Raw genomic sequence first — 18,435 nt, 5'->3', positions numbered from 1 at the left:
CCCTGGGGCACAGCAGGGACCCTGCTCTGCAGGACAGCCCTGGTTACCCACCTGCAGCCCCGGCTGCACAGCCTGCAGCCGTGCTGGGACACGCAGCCCTCAGGGCTGTGCTCTTACAATCCAGTACGGAAGCCCCCAGCTGGAGCAGAAGGCTTTTTCCACTGTAAAGAAACATGCAGTGCCTGCGGCCAGATCTGCTATGGTTTGTCCCACATTTAGATAATCCTCCATTAAAAGCATCTGCATTGTCTACTGCAAGGGACTTACTGTATCATGGTCTTTGAGTAATGCTCTTTCATAGAGCTCGCAGCCCGCTTACACAGTACATATCTTGTAAGCTCTCTCCAATTTCTCTCTTCTCTTTCTGTCACCTGCAGGCTGTGCTGTGTACAAGAGCTGCTCCTGGGCACAGCTGTCTCTCTAGAGCACCATCCACTTTTATGAGCTCCCTGTGTCCCAGGAGCGTGGCCCAGCTCAACAGCAGATGATCTCATTTTTATTCTTCCCACTCATCTCCCCTGACAATCCCCTGACAATCCCCTGAATTGTCTGGACCGCGCATGCCTGGCCATGTTGGTTGTCCAGCAAATATCTGGATAATTGAAATCCCCCATAAGCACCAGTGCCTGGGAGCATGCCGCTACTTCCAGTTGCTTATGGAAGGCCTCATTGACCTCCTCCTCCTGATCAGGAGGCCTGTAGTACACACCCACAACAGTGTCCCCTTTGCCAGCCTGGCCCTTGATTCTCACCCACAAGCTCTCAACTTCTACATTACTCTCCCCCAGGTGGAGTTCAATACATTCTAGCTGCTCTCTCACATAAAGAGCAACTCCACCACCCCGCCTTGCCAGCTGATCTTTCCTAAAAAGCACATAGCCCTCCATGACAACATTCCAGTCATGCGAGCTGTCCCACCACGTCTCCGTGATCGCAATGAGATCATGGCCACGTGACTGTACGCAGAACTCCAATTCTTCCTGTTTATTCCCCATGCTTTGTGTGTTGGTATAGAGGCACTTGAGAGAGGCAGCATCTCTCCACCCCTCTCCATGCCTTTTAACTCCATTGTCTGCACCCAGCGAGTTCTGCTTTAAGACCTGAACTGCCGCCTCAGACCCAGTGACCCTTGTTTTGTCCCCTTCCCCCATCCTACCAAGTTTAAACACCTGTCAATAAGTCCTGACAGTTCCTTAGCTAGAACCCTCTTACACCTTTGAGACAGGCCGCTTCCGTCTGCAGCTGTCATGCCAGGAGCCGAATAAATTGCCCCATGATCAAAAAAACCAAGACTCCTATGTCTGCACCAACTCTTTAACCATTTGTTTAAGAGGTGGGTTTTTAGGCCCAACTCAGTATCCCTCCCTGCCACTGAAGGTACAGATGCAATAACCACTTGCACACCTGTTCCTTCGATTACCCGCCCCAGTCCCCTGAAATCATCTTTGATAGCCTTCAGGCTTTTTTAACTAACTTCTTCACTGCCAGCCTGAACTATCAGCAGGGGATAGTAGACAGAAGGGCAGATCAGACTGGGAAGTCTCCCAGCAATGTCCCTGACCTGTGCCCCGGGGAGGGAGCACACCTCCCTGTGGGTAGGGTCAGGCTGGCATATAGGGCCTTCCGTTCCTCGCAGAGGGGAGTTGCCTATGACGACTACCCTTCTATCCTTCCCTGTGGAAGAAGTTTTGAGGCGCGGGTGTGTCCGCTTCCCCCGAGGCACCCTCACAGGTGGGGCTGCTTCCACATTGGCATTCCCCTCTCCCTCGGGTTCCAGGGCCCCAAACCTATTTTGCAGAGGCACCTGGGGAGCCAAGCATGGTCGTGGGGGGGGACTCCCACTTCGCCGAGCTGCCGGTACCTGTTTCCACCCATCCTTTTCTCTCAGACTACTTCGGTCTGACTGGCAACTGCAGGATAGAAGCTCTGCCGACAGTCCCACACCCCCTACCTCTACATTTGTATTGGTAGGGGTAAGGGAGGACTGAGGGCTCAGTGCAGCAGGAACACAGTCCATCTGCACACTCCTTTCTATCGCCTATTCGCAAGGTGACCGGGGGCAACATGCTTCTTTGGGAGCCTCAGCTGTATGCCTGGATCCCAGGGCCGATAGGGCCTAGCACCACCCATCAATTTCAATTTCACAGTCCTTAATGGACCTCAGCCTCTCCTGTTCAGATTCTCTGATTGTCCGCAGTCTAACTACCTCCTCCCTAAGCTCCACCACAAGGCTGAGCAGCTCATCTAGCTGCTCACACCGCACACAAGTTGCATCCTTCCCATCCTCTCCTGGCAGCAGCAGGTAGAGGCACTCCTGGCAGCCAGAGACCTGAACTGCCGCATCTTGGAGCAGACCCTCTGTTTGGGTTGCCACAGTCTTTGCACGGGAAGACCGTTTCCTGGTGAGGACCATTTTTGAAGTGTTAGCATCAGGTCCTGTCAACAGAAGAGCAAGTTACCTGAGAAAAGACAAGAGCACTGACCCGTGCTCACACAGGATGCAGCCTCCACTCCCACTGCTGCCTAATTGAGTGGGTAGTCCAGGCAGCCCTCAAACACTGACTACCTCCAAACTAGGTGCTCAGAACAGCTTTTCATACCTTCTGTGTTGTGTGGGTGGGAACTAGTTCCCCACCCACTCTGGCCTCTCTTTATCCACACAGCAAATGGGTGTCTCTCTGTGCACAAGAGACGCTCCTGGGCATAGCTGTCTCTCTACAGCACCATCCACTTTTATGAGCTCCCTGTGTCCCAGGAGCGTGGCCCAGCTCAACAGCAGATGATCTCATTTTTATTCTTCCCACTCATCTCCCCTGACATTTCCCTGGGTCCTCAAGGTCAACATCTCCTGAAAGACAACAGCATCATGACTGTGCTTTGAAATCCGCTCAATTAACCACCACATGTCCAGTGGTCAGTGACTGATGGAGACATATAGCGAGTGCTACTAGAGTTCGTTTGATGAAGCACAAAGGGCACCCAGGCAAGGACAGGGAGGTTTGGACTTTCACTGTGCAGGACAGTGATCCAGCTGAGGCAGTGCAGGAATCTCATCCCTTGACAGAAATCCTGGAGCTGAAATGAGATTCAGCTCCCCACAGAACCATAGGAGCTGGGATTCCTCTGATTCAGTTCAGAAGATCACAAGGAGTTGCCTGCATGTGAGCTCCTGCTCTGAGTCCTCGGTCCTTCAGCTGGGAGGCAGCTGCTCACACACAGACACTGGGTGATGCCCAAGGTGCCTGGGCTGCTCCTGATGTGTGCCAGAGCTTGTAAACCATGTGGGAAATCCCTGAGATAGACACCTCCTTCCTGGGCATCAGCTGAGGGCCAGAGAGGGGATAGCACTGGCTGTCTGGTGTATTCACACGCAGCTGCAAGAGCAGCACAGTGTCTTCAGCAAAGCCATGCCCTAGGAGTGTCCGTGTTGCTACGTCGAATCCAAGACCCACGATCTGTCTAATGTCTGTGTTTCACCTTCTGCACACTGATACCATAGATGAGCTGCAGGCCTGAGCTCCTGTTTGGACCACAGGGACACAGTTACTTGGCTTCCACAACTTCACTGTAGCACAAGGGGAGTACAGAGTCTTAACAAAGGTTGGGTGAGGAGTCAAGGAAGGGCAACTGCCCTCTGTGAGAGTGCACTGAGATCTGCCTGAGGATGGAAGAGCAGACAGGTCAGAGCTAAGGGAAATAGCCAACAGAGGAGACCATCAGTGTCTGTTCCTGTCTTCTTTTCATGGAGAGCAAGTGGAAGGTGCCCTCTGCAGACATATGGGAGTCTCATGTTGTCAGGCCATTGACCCTTTTGGGAGCCTTTTTCACTCCAGTATCTGCTGCAGGGACAGCACAGCAGGGCATGTGCCATCCAGAAGATTTGTGCAGAGCACAGATGGGAGATTCTTGACCAAGCCATGGAGGAACCAAAGAGGAGATGTTCTCTCTGCTGGATCTCATACTCTCCATCAACAAAAGTCTGGTGGGATCTGTGAAGGTCGAAGGGGCATCAGGCCATGTACAAGAAGCAAATGGATCTCGTTTTATTTATTTATTTATTTATTTATTTCGAGTCCGTAAGCTTAAAAGATATTCATTAATGTCAATAAAATTGAGACAAAGAATTAAAGACAAAGATTGAAATCAATGAAAATTTGTTAACCATTCTCAACATGAGAAAACCTCATGAGTCTTGTTCCATTTTAAGTTGTAAATATGTATCTTTGAGGTGATTTGATGTCTTTTTTTTTTTTCTTTTTTTTTTTTTTCTTTTTCTGAAACTACGATGTTTTCCAGAACTGTGTTTGCTGGACACATATGCCTTCAAGTTCAGGGACACATACAGCGGTGCCAGTGCCAATGCCCTGAGACTATAGCCCGGCTCCCGCTGCTGCTCTTCCCTGCTGTCTATTTGATGTCCCTCATGCTCCAGGTGTCTCCAGCTCTCCTAAATAAATGGCCGTCGTTAAGGGCATGTTTTCAGCAGGCCATTTAGACACATGCTCTTGCCACAGCCTGCCAGATTTCCCCACCCCTTGCTCTTTGTTCAGACAGATAACTCCCAATTAACAGTCTGATTTCTGACTTTTAGGGGGATGACTCAAATTTGCCCCATCTCACCAAAAAGATAGAAATCAAGAAGAATGTGTTAACCCGTCTCAAAGTAAGAAATACTCACGAGTCCTGTTCAGTGTTGATACCTCCCAACTCCCTGGCTGATCTATCCCAGGGAGATTACTGGAATTTGCTCCATTCCTCGAAAGTCTGTTGTCAGCTCCTTTACCGTGATTCTGTCTATCCCATCCTATCTGTGTCTAACTCATTTCTTGTGTAAATATTCCCTATGAAAGATAAACCTCAATAGAAGCAGCTTGGACACGGCATACAGTTGATCACTGTGTTTTACTGTTCATTCAATTACATCACCTTTCCTTCTGTTTGTTGGACATAAATAAAGATAATTCTTTCTTTTTCCATGTGCAGCTGGTTCTCTGTGGAAAGCCATTGGGAGTTGGTACAAAGGAGGTTTAACACTGAGCGGGTGATGGCAGAAGAGAAGAGTGATGTGAGGAAAAGTGATGCAAGTCCCATGGGGCCAATGAGAGTAGAAGCGAGGAGGGGAGATTGAGGAGGAACTTTCTCCGCACAGAAACAGAATAGAACTCACTGGGGACATCCTGGATTGACATCAGTTGCAAAGTGCTTCTTTTACTTCCTGTATAAAACAAACTATAAACAAATAGACAATAACTGCATTTTGGATTCTTGCTCTTTAAGCTGTCTCCATTTTGCTGAACAAGTTCTGAAAACCTGAAGAAGAGAACAGGAAGGCACAAGGCACAAGAGGCTCTTTAGTTAATAATGGGCCACAGGGCACATTTGGTGCTGAGTCCATCAACCTCCAGTGCAGAGAGAAGTTTGCACAAAGAACTCAGCAAGACAAAGTCAAAAGTAACAGTGAAGATTCTTGGAGTACTAATGGGCCCACTGAGGGCCATTACCAAGTAAGCTTCCCAAGGCACTAATTAGAGCAGATAATTGGAAGCCATGACTCCAGTCAGGCAAAGGCACTGGCATGGTGGCTCTGATGCTAAGAAAATCCTCCTTTATCTTAAGAAGCAAACAGGACAAGCCCTGATTCCCAGACCCTTGGTATGGAGATCCTGTCTCTCATGTTGGCTCAGGGCCCTTCCTGGGGCAGTGGGATAGAGGTCTGTATGATGTTTAATGAAAGACATGGGGACAGAAGATCCCAGGCTCTGCATGGGGTGCAAGGACAGTGTGAAGTTCATGTCCCATATGGGCCCTGTGTATCATCGCAGGATGTGGATTGAGAGAAGGGCCCAGTCTGAACAAGCAGTCAGTTCCAATGAAACTCTGAACTTCATAACAGAAACATGGTGGGATTGCTCCCATGACTGGAGCAATGCAATGGATGGCTACAAACTCTTCAGGAAGGATAGGCAAGAAAGGAGGGGTGGTGGTGTGGCTCTCTACGTTAGGGAATTCTTTTATGCTACCGAGATTGTTACTGGGGATGATAACATTGAATCCCTATGGGTAAAGATCAGAGGAAGGGCTGACAAGGCAGACATCCTGGTGGGCGTCTGTTATAGACCGCCAAACCAGGATGAAGAGACAGATGAGGTATTCTACAAGCAGCTGGCACGAGCTGTACGGTTGTCAGCCCTTGTCCTTATTGGGGACTTCATCTTCCCTGTCATATGCTGGGAGTATAGCACGGCACAGAAGAAGCACTCTAGGAGGTTTCTGGAGTGCATAGAGGATGCCTTCCTGATGCAGCTGGTCAGAGAACCCACAAGAGGAAATGCCCCGCTAGACCTGCTGTTTGCAAACAGGGAATGTCTGGTGGGAGATGTGGAGGCTGGGGGCTGCCTTGGACAGAGTGACCATGAAATGATAAATTTCTCAATTCATGGTGAAACTTGGAGGGGGAATAGTAAAACTGCTACCTTGGACTTCCGCAGGGCGGACTTTGAATTGTTCAAGAGACTAGTAGGAGCAGTCCCCTGGCATTCAGTCTTAGCAAACAAAGGGGTCCAAGAGAGCTGGTTGCTATTAAAGAAGGAAGTCTTAAGGGCGCAGGAGCAGGCAGTCCCCCTGAGCAGCAAAATGAGCCGGTGAGGAAGAAGACCGGCGTGGATGAATAGGGAACTGTTCTTAAGGTTGCAGAAGAAGAAGAGAATCTACCACCTGTGGAAAGAGGGAAGAGCAACTCAGAATGACTACAAAGAGGCTGGTAAGTTGCGTAGAGGGAAAGTCAGAGAGGCAAAAGCCCAGCTTGAATCTAAGCTGGCCGCTGGGGTAAAAACAAACAAGAAACCCTTTTACAAGTACATCAGCTATAAGAGGAGGACAAAGGGGAATCTCCATTCTTTACTGGACGAGGCTGGGAATGTGATCATAGAGGATAAGGAAAAGGCAGATGTTCTGAATGCCTTCTTTACGTCTGTCTTTAAAAGTCGTCTCGGTCATCCCCAGGGCTCCCCACGCTCTGACCCGGTAGTCTCGGCTGGGGAGCAGACTGAACCCCCTGTGATTCTTGAAGAAGTGGTCAGGGAATTACTACTCCAACTGGACTGCCACAAGTCCATGGGTCCGGATGAGATTCACCCAAGAGTGCTAAAGGAGCTGACGGAGGTGATCGCTGAGCCGCTTTCCATTATCTTTCAGCACTCCCTGTTAATGGGTGAGGTCCCAGAAGACTGGAGGCTTGCCAACGTGACTCCCATTTACAAGAAAGGTTGTAAGGAGGATCCGGGGAACTACAGGCCTGTCAGCCTGACCTCGATGCCAGGGAAGGTAATGGAACGGATAGTCTTGAGGGAGATCATGTGGCAGGTGTGGGAAGACCAGGAGATCCGACCTAGCCAGCATGGGATTGTGAAGGGCAGGTCCTGCTTGACCAATCTGATCTCCTTCTACGATCCCGTGACCTGTCTAATAGATGAAGGAAAGGCTGTTGATGTGCTCTACTTAGACCTCAGCAAAGCCTTTGACACTGTCTCCCATGCTGTTCTCCTACAAAAGCTGGCAGCCCGTGGCTTGGATGAGTACACTCTCGGCTGGGTAAGGAGCTAGCTGGAGGGCCGGGCCCAGAGAGTGGTGGTGAATGGAGTTAAATCCAGTTGGAGACCAGTCATGAGTAGTGTTCCCCAGGGGTTGGTGCTGGGACCTGTCCTCTTCAACATCTTTATTGATGACTTGGATGGGGGCATTGAGTGCGCCCTCAGTAAGTTCACAGATGACACCAAATTGGCAGGGAGTGTTGATCTGCCTGAGGGTAGAGAGGCCCTGCAGAGGGATCTGGATAGGCTGGAGAGCTGGGCCAAAGCCAACAGGATGAGGTTCAACAAGACCAAATGCTGGGTTCTGCACTTTGGCCACAACAACCCTGGGCAGCGCTATAGGCTTGGGGCAGAGTGGCTAGTAGATTGTGTTGAGGAAACAGACCTGGGGGTATGGATTGATGCTCGGCTGAACATGAGCCGTCAGTGTGCCCGGGTGGCCAAGAAGGCCAACGGCATCCTGGCTTTCATCAAAAACAGTGTTACTAGCAGCAACAGGGAGGTAATTGTCCCCCTGTAATCAGCATTGGTGCGGCCGTACCTTGAGTACTCTGTTCAGTTTGGGGCCCCTCACTGCAAGAAAGACATTGCGGCCCTGGAACGTGTTCAGAGGAGGGCTACAAAGCTGGTGAGGGATCTGGAGCACAGGCCTTAGGAGGAGCGGCTGAGGGAGCTAGGATTGTTCAGCCTGGAGAAGAGGAGGCTCAGGGGAGACCTTATAGCTCTCTATAACTTCCAGAAGGGGGGTTGTAGTGAGCTGTGGGTTGGCCTCTTCTCTCGTGTAATCAGTGATAGAACTAGAGGGAATGGTTTTAAGCTGCGTCAGGGGAGATTCAGGCTGGACATTAGGAAGTATTACTTTTCGGAAAGGGTAGTCAGGCATTGGAATGCACTGCCCAGGGAGGTGGTGGAGTCACCGACCATGGGAGTGTTCAAGAAATGCTTCGATGTGGTGCTGAGGAATATGATTTAGCCAGGAAGTATTGGTAATGGTTGGACTAGATAATCTTCTAGGTCTTTCCCAACCTTGATAATTCTGTGATTCAGTGATAATTGCCCCATAAGTGCTTCATACCCGCCCCATAGCTGGCCCATAAGTGCCCCATAGCTGCCCCATAGCAGCCCAGTAAGTGCCCCATAAGTGCCCCATAGCTGCTTCATAAGTGCCCTATAGCTGCCCCATAAGTGCCCCATAGCTGCCCCATACTTGCCCAGTATGTGACCCATAAGTGCCCCATTGCTGCCCAATAGCAGCCCCATAAGTGCCCCATAGCTGCTCCATAAGTTCCCCATATGTGCCCATAAGTGCCCTATAAGTGCCTCATAGCTGCCCCATAGCTGCCCCATAGCTGCCCCATAGCTGCCCCATAGCTGCCTCATAACGAAACCAAAAGAGCCCCATAGCTGCCCCATAAGTGCCCCATAAAAGCTCCATAGCTGCCCCATAAGTGCCCCATAGCAGCCCCATAAGTGCCCTATAAGTGCCCCATACCGGCCCCATAGCTGCCCCATAGCAGACCCATATCTGCCCCATATGTGCCTCATAAGTGCCCCATATGTGCCTCATAAGTGCCCCATATCTGCCCCATAAGTGCCCCATAGCTGCCCCATAAGTGCCCCATAGCAGCCCCATAAGTACCCCATAGCAGCCCAATAACTGCCCCATAGCTGCCACATAGCAGCCCCATAAGTGCCCCATAAGTGCCCCATAGCAGCCCAAAAGGTGCCCCATACCGGCCCCATAGCTGCCCCATAGCTGTCGCTAAGCTGCCACATAGCAGCCACATAAGTGCCCCATAGCAGCCCATTAAGTGCCCCATAAATGCCTCATAGCTGCCCCATAAGTGCCCCATGGCTGCCCTATAGCAGCCTCATAAGTGCCACATAGCTGCCCCATACCAGCCCCATAAGTGCCCTATAGGTGCCCCATTACTGCCCCATAGCAGCCCCATTACTGTCCCATAGCTGACCCATAAGTGCCCCATAGCAGCCTCATAAGTGCCCCATAGCAGCCTCATAAGTGCCCCATTACTGCCCCATAGCAGCCCTATAAGTGCCCCATAGCTGCCCTATAAATGCTTCATAGCTGCCCCATAATTGCCCCATAGTTGCCTCATAAGTGCCCCATAGCTCCCCCATAGCTGCCCCATAAGTGCTCCATAGCTGCCACATAAGTGCCCCATAGCAGCCCCATAAGTGTCCCATAGCTACCCCCTAAGTGCCCCATAGCAGCCCCATACGTGCCCCATAGCCGCCTGTCACGGGTTACTTAGATTTACCTATGCCCATGACAGGGGAAGCCACCCTGTGGGCCCCCCCCCCGGGGCCCAGAAAGGAGGGGGAAAAGGGGAATGGGATAAAAACAGCGGCAATCTAAGAAAGAAAACCTTATTTTACTAAGTATGATACCAAAATCCAAGATAACACAATATAATATAATTGAGGCTAACAAATCGAACAAACAGAGAGAGAGAGAGAGTCCCCGAAAACCGAGAGGCCTACTGTGAACTCTAGGCGACACGGCTGGAACGCTTCCCACTCTCCGAGAAGTTCGAGAGAAGAAGGAGGGCACTCCAGCCTGGGAACGAGATTATACAGCGTCCTGGTCCCGTGACTTATCATTAACCCTGTTGTTCTCTGGGATATGTAGTTCTTCTTCAGTGGACTGCACATTCAATAGAAGTATCCATACTTTACATGATGTTATGATGTGGAATACTGATAGCAAAATTACAAAATTACAAAACCATGACATTCTCCTTGCAGAGGTGTCCTTGGTTCTCATGCCGTTTATCTTGCTCCACAGCTGCTGCTCTGAACAGCTTTTCTTGTATTCCCACAAGCACCAGTGCAGCCACCGCCCTCAGGCACCCTGGCCATCCCTTACTCACTTCCTTGGCAATTTGCAGCTCAGGGGTTTGGCAGACGACTTCTTTCCTGGCAGTCCTTAAGGTTCAAAGTCCAGCTGTAATCTCATTTCCCAAATATGTCACTTGCTGTTGAGTTATTTGTGCTTTCTGTAAACCAAGAAACTCAGCAAACTCTCAGTCTATTGTACACAGTCCTTTTGTTGCTGTGGCAGCCACGTGCTGCAGTAAAGTTCCACCCTAGGATGGAGGATCCCAGATCTCAGGCTCATGAGTTGACCATCATTCAGCTGTTCTCACAACCCTGGGTAACACTGTCCAGGTTAACTGAGACTCTTCCCCCCATATCAGGGCTTTCCTATTCAAAGGCAAATAACCTTGGGCTTCCTTTGGCCAAACCAGGCAGAAGAGACATCCTTCAAATCCAGAAGGTAAACTCCATCTTTTTGTTCCTTAACTTGGTTAATAAAGTGCATGGATTTGCCACCACTGAGTGTATCCATTCAACTATTCTAGTACTTGCCCTCAAGTCTTGTACCAAACTACAGCACTTGCTATCAAAATTGGAATCCAAACTCCAAAAAGTTACCTATTATTTCTTTTATCCTTCTACAGTCCCATAGCCTCAAAGGGCACCGCTTTACCCTGACTAGGCAAGCTCTTGCTTTTAACTTCTATTTAGGGCTTCATTTTTGGCCCTGATGCCCACACCACTAAGTGTATCATATTTGAGATTGCTGTAACTCCTGGGGGTACAACATTGTTTTGCCCAGTTTGTGTTAAAGCCAGAGTTACAGTTTTTAATCAGTCAATATTGTTGCACTCTTAGCTCCAGTTTTATTCAATTTCTTGCCAGAGTAACCTGGCAGGTACAAGAATTTCTGTATTCCTGCTTGTTTTCTTAGCTTATGTTTAATTAATCCAAAAAAGGAAACCTTTTCTCGTTGGGCAGTAGCATCTACTACTGTTACAAAACCATCTATGGGTAGTAAGAAGCACCCATATCCACCAGAAAACGAACCTCAATATCCTGCTTTCCTAAATGCAATTTCCCATTGCAGTTTGCACACTGCTTTCCTTCCAGTGAGGTCACCCCCAAGTACATTGCCCAGTGCAACTCAAGGGTAGGTATGGCCAGCCATACGGACCACAAACCCACACAGAACCACAAGGTATCGCTGCACAGAAGACTTATTAGGACCCTTAGACAAGGATCTGGGGAAAGTCGTATTCTTACAGCAGCTTCTGGGTAAAGCTCCTACCCACAGCTCGGTTCCATTGCAAGAGTTCTGTTCAACACAGAATGTCCTCTGGTGCTGTACCGGAGATTGCCTCTTGCTGGGACATACTCGTGGGGGAGAGGAGTGAAAGGAACGCCAGGACAGCAAGGTAGAGATGCCTGAGCACAGGGGTGTGCGAATGTCCCCAGCGAAGGAAGCAAAGAGAGCCGGCAGAAAGCGATGCTTCATTAGCGTAACACAAACACCCATCCCTTCCCCCCTTCCCCCCCTCCCCCGGGTGCAGATATGCCATGAGAACGAGCTGTGAAACTGCCGAGCGCCTGGCAGCCGGCTCGGGGCGTGCTCGCTGCGGGAATTCCTGCCTTCCTGAGCCTGTGCGGAAGAGGCGAGAGCCTGGCTGGAAGCCATCCGGGCAGCACCGCGGTGGCAGGAGGTGCACCAAGGCCGTCCTGCGGCCAGCTCCGGGCTGAGGGCACTCGGCGTCCTCTGCTCTATGCGACTCCGAGGAGCCCGGCTACCTGCACCAGAGCTGGGAGCAGCCTGCTCCGCACCCAAGGTAGGTGCCCTTCGTGGCTCGTGCAGAGGAGCGCACACTTCCTGCCCCAAGCCAGCAGCACCAGGAGAGGAGCGGGGAGCGGCCCCGGACGGGGCGGAACCCGCACTGCCGTACCCCAGGCGGGCCCCTGGTCCCGGCTCCAGCTCCCGCTCAGCGCAGCAGGTTTGCTGGCCCAGACGGGCTGCAACCAGGGCAGTAGTTCATGCAGCCCGGGCTGGGCTCCGAGGGGCACGGGAACGGGCTGGGAGCTGGGACAGTGAGGAAGGGAGCAGAGGAGGTCAGCGTGCTCTGCTGCCCGGTTGGATCTCTGTAACACAGCGCAGCTGGGGCTGCAGTTCTTCCTCTGGGCCACGGGAGACACGAGACGGCCTCGCTCTGCAGCTCTGCACGCGTGGATTGATGGAAGCTTTAAACCCCCCGATGCCTCCTTTGGAGTGTCTTAATGTGAAGCCTCCAAGTGGAAATTTGCACTCGCCCTGCTCCTCGTCCCCGGCAGCCCCCAGCTTCCCTTCGGGGACCCTGCAGGCAACACGTGCCTCTGGTGACCCTTGAAATGGCGTTACCTTTTGTTTGCTGAGCGCTTGCCTGATGGCTCATCTGGGGTTGTGCAAACCCCTGGCAAGGCTTTTGTTGAGTCTGTCCCGGCAGCTGCAGATGCCTTGAGCACACAGCTGCGGGCCCTGAGCATGTTCAGCATCTGCAGCAGCTCCGGCACTGGGCTCTGGAACAGACGATGAGAAGCTGGCAGCCTGTGGGCTGACTGCATCGGCTGGTGGTGGCTGTGACCGTCACAGGCTGGTTTGGCTGCAGTGCTGTCAGATACTCTCTCTTCTCAGGAGATGGAAAAATAATCTCCGTGTGGTTGGATGTTTTGTTGATTTATTGTTGTGTTTAAGTAAGCCATCCTATTTATTTGAGAAGTGTGAACCATCCAGTTGACTCCTCGCCGTTTTGCACTTCCTTACCCGAGGAATGTGAGCCATCACCACTTTTAGGTAACATCAGCAGTAGGTGGTTTTGAGAACTACATCAGTCACCTTTACAGAGTACTTTTCCCAACCCTTTTCTGAGGGCTTGCTTGATTTCAGGAAGCCCAGGGCTACTTCCACTCCTGAGAGGATGTACGGACATCTGCCAGAGGATTTAATCCATTTGCCACCAGGTGTTCCCTCATGGATCTGTGGAGGTGGTGCTCCAGCAGGCTGCTCTGCTGGCAGCTGCCATCTGTGCTGAGGCTTGCTGTGATTGTGCGTTGGGGGCTGCATTCACGGTGTTCTTCCATGAACCAGGTGCTTTTCTGCACCTCCTGCTGGATGGTTGGATGGCCATACCATTTTCTAACAGTATTTCTGCATCTCTTTCCTGGGTAGCCGTCCCCTTTAGGCGTGCTTGCAGTCAATCAAAAGATCCCCCAATTGGCACAGGCTGTCCTTGTTGTATGTCCTCAACTTCCTTCACCACTCAGACCTCCAATAAAACTCCCCTTTCCCATTCCTCCTGTATCACTCTTCAGTTTCCTTAACTGCAGCTAGGGCAGGCAATAAGCCGTCATTCTGCTGCCTCTGTTTGCCTTAACTGTGTAGAGGCAGTGCCTTTAATTAGTGCTATGGGTGCAGTTTTGCATCTGTTTGGAGCCAAACCCTACAGGTGGAGGATGTGTGGCCTAAAGGATTGTAGGCGACTCGGGGAGGTCTTCGTTTATTGTGTGAATAAGCATTACCTGCACAACTTGCACCGCGTAGTGCAGCAGAAATATTGTGGTATATCAGTCGCTTTTGTTTCTGGGAGGACCGGTGCAGTTCTCCTTTGCTTCATATGTCACTTCCAAACCCGACACGATGCTGATAACACCTTTCCCATTTTGCATCCTATTACTGCCCCCAGTGACCTCTGCTTGCCGCTCAACTACAGCAGTTGCCACGAGAACATTCACAGAAGAATTTGGGACGCGCTTCATGTCTCTTGTCATCGGTTTGTTTCCCTTCTTGCCATCCTGCAGACTTTGCCCATTGGTCACAAGTGGATCCAAACACAGCATACACTCCTAAGGGAGAAGCAGGACTATATTGGTTGATATAATAGGGATATGCTGTAGTGATTTAACAGTGACACAACAGAATCGGAGGTGGCTGGATACACTTGGTTATTTACTGCATGGAGGGTAGGGTTACGCACACACCTACAGGAGGCCCTCCCATTGAGTCACGAGGCTCAGAGTAGTTCCCCTTTTTTTCTCATGTCTTCAGTCCACAGAGGTAAGGAGCTAGGATGTGGCTGGATCCTCTCCTAGTCCCATGCTTGGTCAAGGCTTTGTGTGGAAGGAATCATACGTGCACAGTCCCTCTAAGACAGAACCTTAGAGAATACATGAAAGCTCCAAAGTAACCACGGGTGTCTTACAGAAGATCTGTATTGAGAAGGAGTCTTGATGTCAAACTGCAAGGGATCTCTGTGCTGCAGGTGTGAGCTGCAGAAACAGCCCTGCTCAAGGGCAGGTCCTGTGGTGCAGCCCGCTGCTGTGCAGGAGAGCTGGAGGGGCACTTGGGCTGCTCCCTCTTTTGGGGTAAGATGACTGCCTCCTTGCCGTGCTTTGTCTTAAGTCCCCTCTCAGTCTCAGCTGTTGAACTAAGTGTCAGCTACCAGTTGTTTCAGCCTCCCAGTCTGAGACAGCTTTGTGACGGTTCATCTCTTTGAGCCAGATTGTTTCCTGTGCTGCAGCTCATTGTCTTCCTCTGCAAGGCCAGGCAGTGCCCTGCAGAAGGGCTGAGCTGGGACTGGGACTGCTGCATTCCCTCACAGCTCCCCTGCCATTTCTCTTCTCTCTGCAGGCTCCAGTTCAACTTCATGCCTTCCAGCCGTGATCATCCCAGCCTGCAGGAGAGCAGCAAATGGCCGCAGCACATCCAGTTGAGGTAGGGGTTGGGGAAGCAGGCAGGAGAGGCCAAGGGGCCAGGGATGTGAATGCAGGGGTAGAGGGAGGTGCCCTCAGCCAGCATGTGTGTGCTGGGGACAGAAAAGCAGCTGGGGTGTGAGGTTCTGTCCTGTGCGAGCTGCTTGCCTGGGCCTCGGCTGTTCCCAGCAAGGAGCCTCTTTGCTTGCAGGAGCCCGTGAGCTTTGAGGAGGTGGCCGTGTATTTCAGCAGGGAGGAGTGGGCGCTGCTGGACCCTGTGCAACGAGCGCTCTACCGGGACGTGATGTTGGAGACATACCAGTGTGTGGCCTCGCTGGGTGAGAGCTTGTCTGCCTTTCCTCCTCGTTAGGGCACCTTTGGCTGTGCAGAATGAGCCTCTGCAAGCCGGGCCTTGAATAAACACCATGCAGCTACATATTGACTTACACCACAGAGCCAGCAAGAAAGGAGATACTGAAAAGCATGAGTTTCAGAAGGGATTAGTATGCACGGCACTCTGATCAAAGCCACAGAGTCAGTGCTGGCAAGCAGGCATCAGCCAGGAGGGAGAAAACCAGCCCTTGTGTTGTGTGTTGCTTGGTGCCACCAGCTCCAGCTCACAGATGAATCCCTGGTTAGTGCTATGGAATTGAGGATTTTCCATGCAATTGCCATCAACATTTTGATGCCTTGACCACTGGTAGACTGTAAGAAAACAAATAAGGTGTTGTAAAGTTAATTTGAAAGAAAAAATATCCCTTCACAATGTTCAGAGATGTCAAAACATTCTTTGCTCCAAGGGAAGCTGTAGGCACAGTGTCATTTAGACCTAAATGGTGGTTTCTCCTTGGGGAGTGGCACAGAGTGGAACTGTTGAACAGGCACTGTGCCAGCATGAGGGAAATGCTCTCTTGTTCCCCGTTTCTCTCCCTGAAGCTCCACTTCCAGCCCCCAAGCCCGTGGTGATCTCCCTGCTTGAAAGAGGGGAAGACCCCTGGATCCCAGATGTGCATAGCCCTGAGGCCATGCCAGGAGACCTCAGCCCAGGTGAGGTGGTGGAGGGAAGGGGAATGTTGGGGCTGTAAGAGCCTTCTCTGCCTGTGTTTTATTTTGGGCACCGTGTGCTATTGCTGCATTTCCTCTGTCATCCAGCAGCTGATGGGATCAGAAATACAAAGGAGGTTCCGCAGAGAAATTGTGTAGCGGAAATGCAGCGGAATTGCATCTCTGTGGAAGAAATCAGAAGGGATGTCCAGGAAGTCCTGCAGCAAGGTCAGGGTGAGCACATCAAGAAGCCCCTGGGAAAGCATCTGGGAATGACACCGAGGAACCCAGTGGACTTCAACATAGGTCCAAAGCAGCCTGAGGAAACCAGGAGCAAGGATGTTTGCCAGATGAAAAAGCAGAATCCGTGCACTGAGTGTGAGAAAAGCTTTAAACTGGATTCCAGCATCACTAGCCACCAGTGCACGCACTCAGCAAAGAGGCATTACGAGTTCTGTGATTCTGCAGAGAGCATGAAATGGAGACTCCACCCCACTGGCCAGCAGTGCATGTACACAAGAGAGAGAGCCTTTGAGTGCTCTGACTGTGGAAAGACTTCTACAGACAGTGGGAGCCTCACTTCCCACCAGTGTATCCACAGAAGAGAGAAACTGTACAAGTGCCTTGAGTGTGGGAAGAGCTTGAAAGGTATTTCTAAACTCAAAATACACCAACGTGTCCACACAGGAGAGCAACCATGTAAGTGCCCTGAGTGTGGGAAGAGCTTTAAGGATAGTTCTAACCTCAAAATACACCAACGTGTCCACACAGGAGAGCGACCGTATAAATGCCTTGAGTGTGGGAAGAGCTTCAAAACCAGTTCCAGCCTCACCATCCACCATCGCATCCACACAGGAGAGAGACCATTTAAGTGCACTGAGTGTGGGAAGAGCTTCAAAACCAGTTCCAGCCTCACCATCCACCATCGCGTCCACACAGGAGAGAGACCCTGCAAGTGCTCTGAGTGTGGGAAGAACTTCAGTAGCAGCTCTGAACTGAAGATGCACCAGCGTGTCCACACAGGAGAGAGACCATATAAGTGCTCTGAGTGTGAGAAGAGCTTCATAAGCAGTTCTAATTTGAAGCTCCACCAGCGCATCCACACAGGAGAGAAACCCTATAAGTGTCCTGAGTGTGGGAAGAGCTTCAAAAGCAGCTCTGAACTGAAGGTGCACCAGCGTGTCCACACAGGAGAGAGACCATATAAGTGCTCTGAGTGTGAGAAGACCTTCATAAGCAGTTCTGATTTGAAGCTCCACCAGCGCATCCATACAGGAGAGAAACCCTTTCAGTGTCCTGAGTGTGGGAAGAGCTTCAAAAGAAGGTGGGAATTGAAGATGCACAAGCACATCCACACAGGAGAGAGACCATATAAGTGTCCTGAGTGTGGGAAGAGCTTTAAAAGGCGTTCTGAGCTGACGCTGCATCAGAGCATCCACAGGAAAAAGAGACCCTGTGAGTGTCCTGAGTGTGGTAAGAGCTTCAAAGGGAGTTCTGAATTGAAGCTGCACCAGCATATGCACACAGGAGAGAGACCATAGCTTCTGTTGGACATTTTAGAACATTTTGGCCAGGCCTGCATGCAGGGAGATGCCTGGGAACTTGTCTTTTCTCTCCCTCAGAGAATCCCATCTGCTGTGTTACCAGAATGTCTGCACCAGTGAGCTGAAATGGCAGGAAGCCTTGAGTGTGAGAAGGGCTTTGTGCCGAGCAGAGAGCTCCTCACACTCCCAGAAGAACTTCATGCAAAGCTCAGTCCTCATTAAACATTGCAGTCCACAGGACAGGTAGCTACTAGGAGTGCATCTCCTGCAGGAAGAGTTTCTCTCAGGGCTGGTGCCTCATTTCTCATGGGAAAACCCCCAGCAGGAGAGACTCTCAGGATGCTGGATAGCCCAGGGATGAGGGAGACCAATGCTTCTCCCCATGCAGGAAGAGTTTGCAAAGGAGATGGCATCACCGACACCCTCTGCAGAAGGGACTTAACCCAGGAGCTTCAGATGGCCTTTCCTTGCTGCCCAAAGCACTTCTCTCACCATGCCCGCTTTCCACTTCTACTCTTCCCACCAGCTGCTTTTTGATGCTGTTTCCTAGTGGAGAAGTGGTTGTGTAGGGATCTGCTGTGTGTCTGTGTGCATGTGTTGCTCTCAGTCATTTCTGAGCGCACTCATGCATCCCAGAGAAGGGTAGGCAGAGCAGTAACGTGGCTCTTGGAGGTTTTCTGAGAATCTTCTGTAGTGGAAAGAGA

At 51.0% G+C, this 18,435-nt stretch overlaps 1 pseudogene; it reads left to right on the top strand.

Annotated features, from left to right (window-relative positions):
* Nucleotides 1–15,100: 15,100 nt before the first annotated feature.
* Nucleotides 15,101–18,173, top strand: LOC146754465 (uncharacterized; annotated as a pseudogene).
* Nucleotides 18,174–18,435: the final 262 nt, after the last annotated feature.

Source organism: Coturnix japonica, chromosome W (assembly GCF_054131305.1).
Source record: "Coturnix japonica strain WE chromosome W, WE-NBRP24, whole genome shotgun sequence".
NCBI lineage: Eukaryota > Metazoa > Chordata > Aves > Galliformes > Phasianidae > Coturnix > Coturnix japonica.
This window is presented reverse-complemented; position numbering and strand designations above follow the sequence as displayed.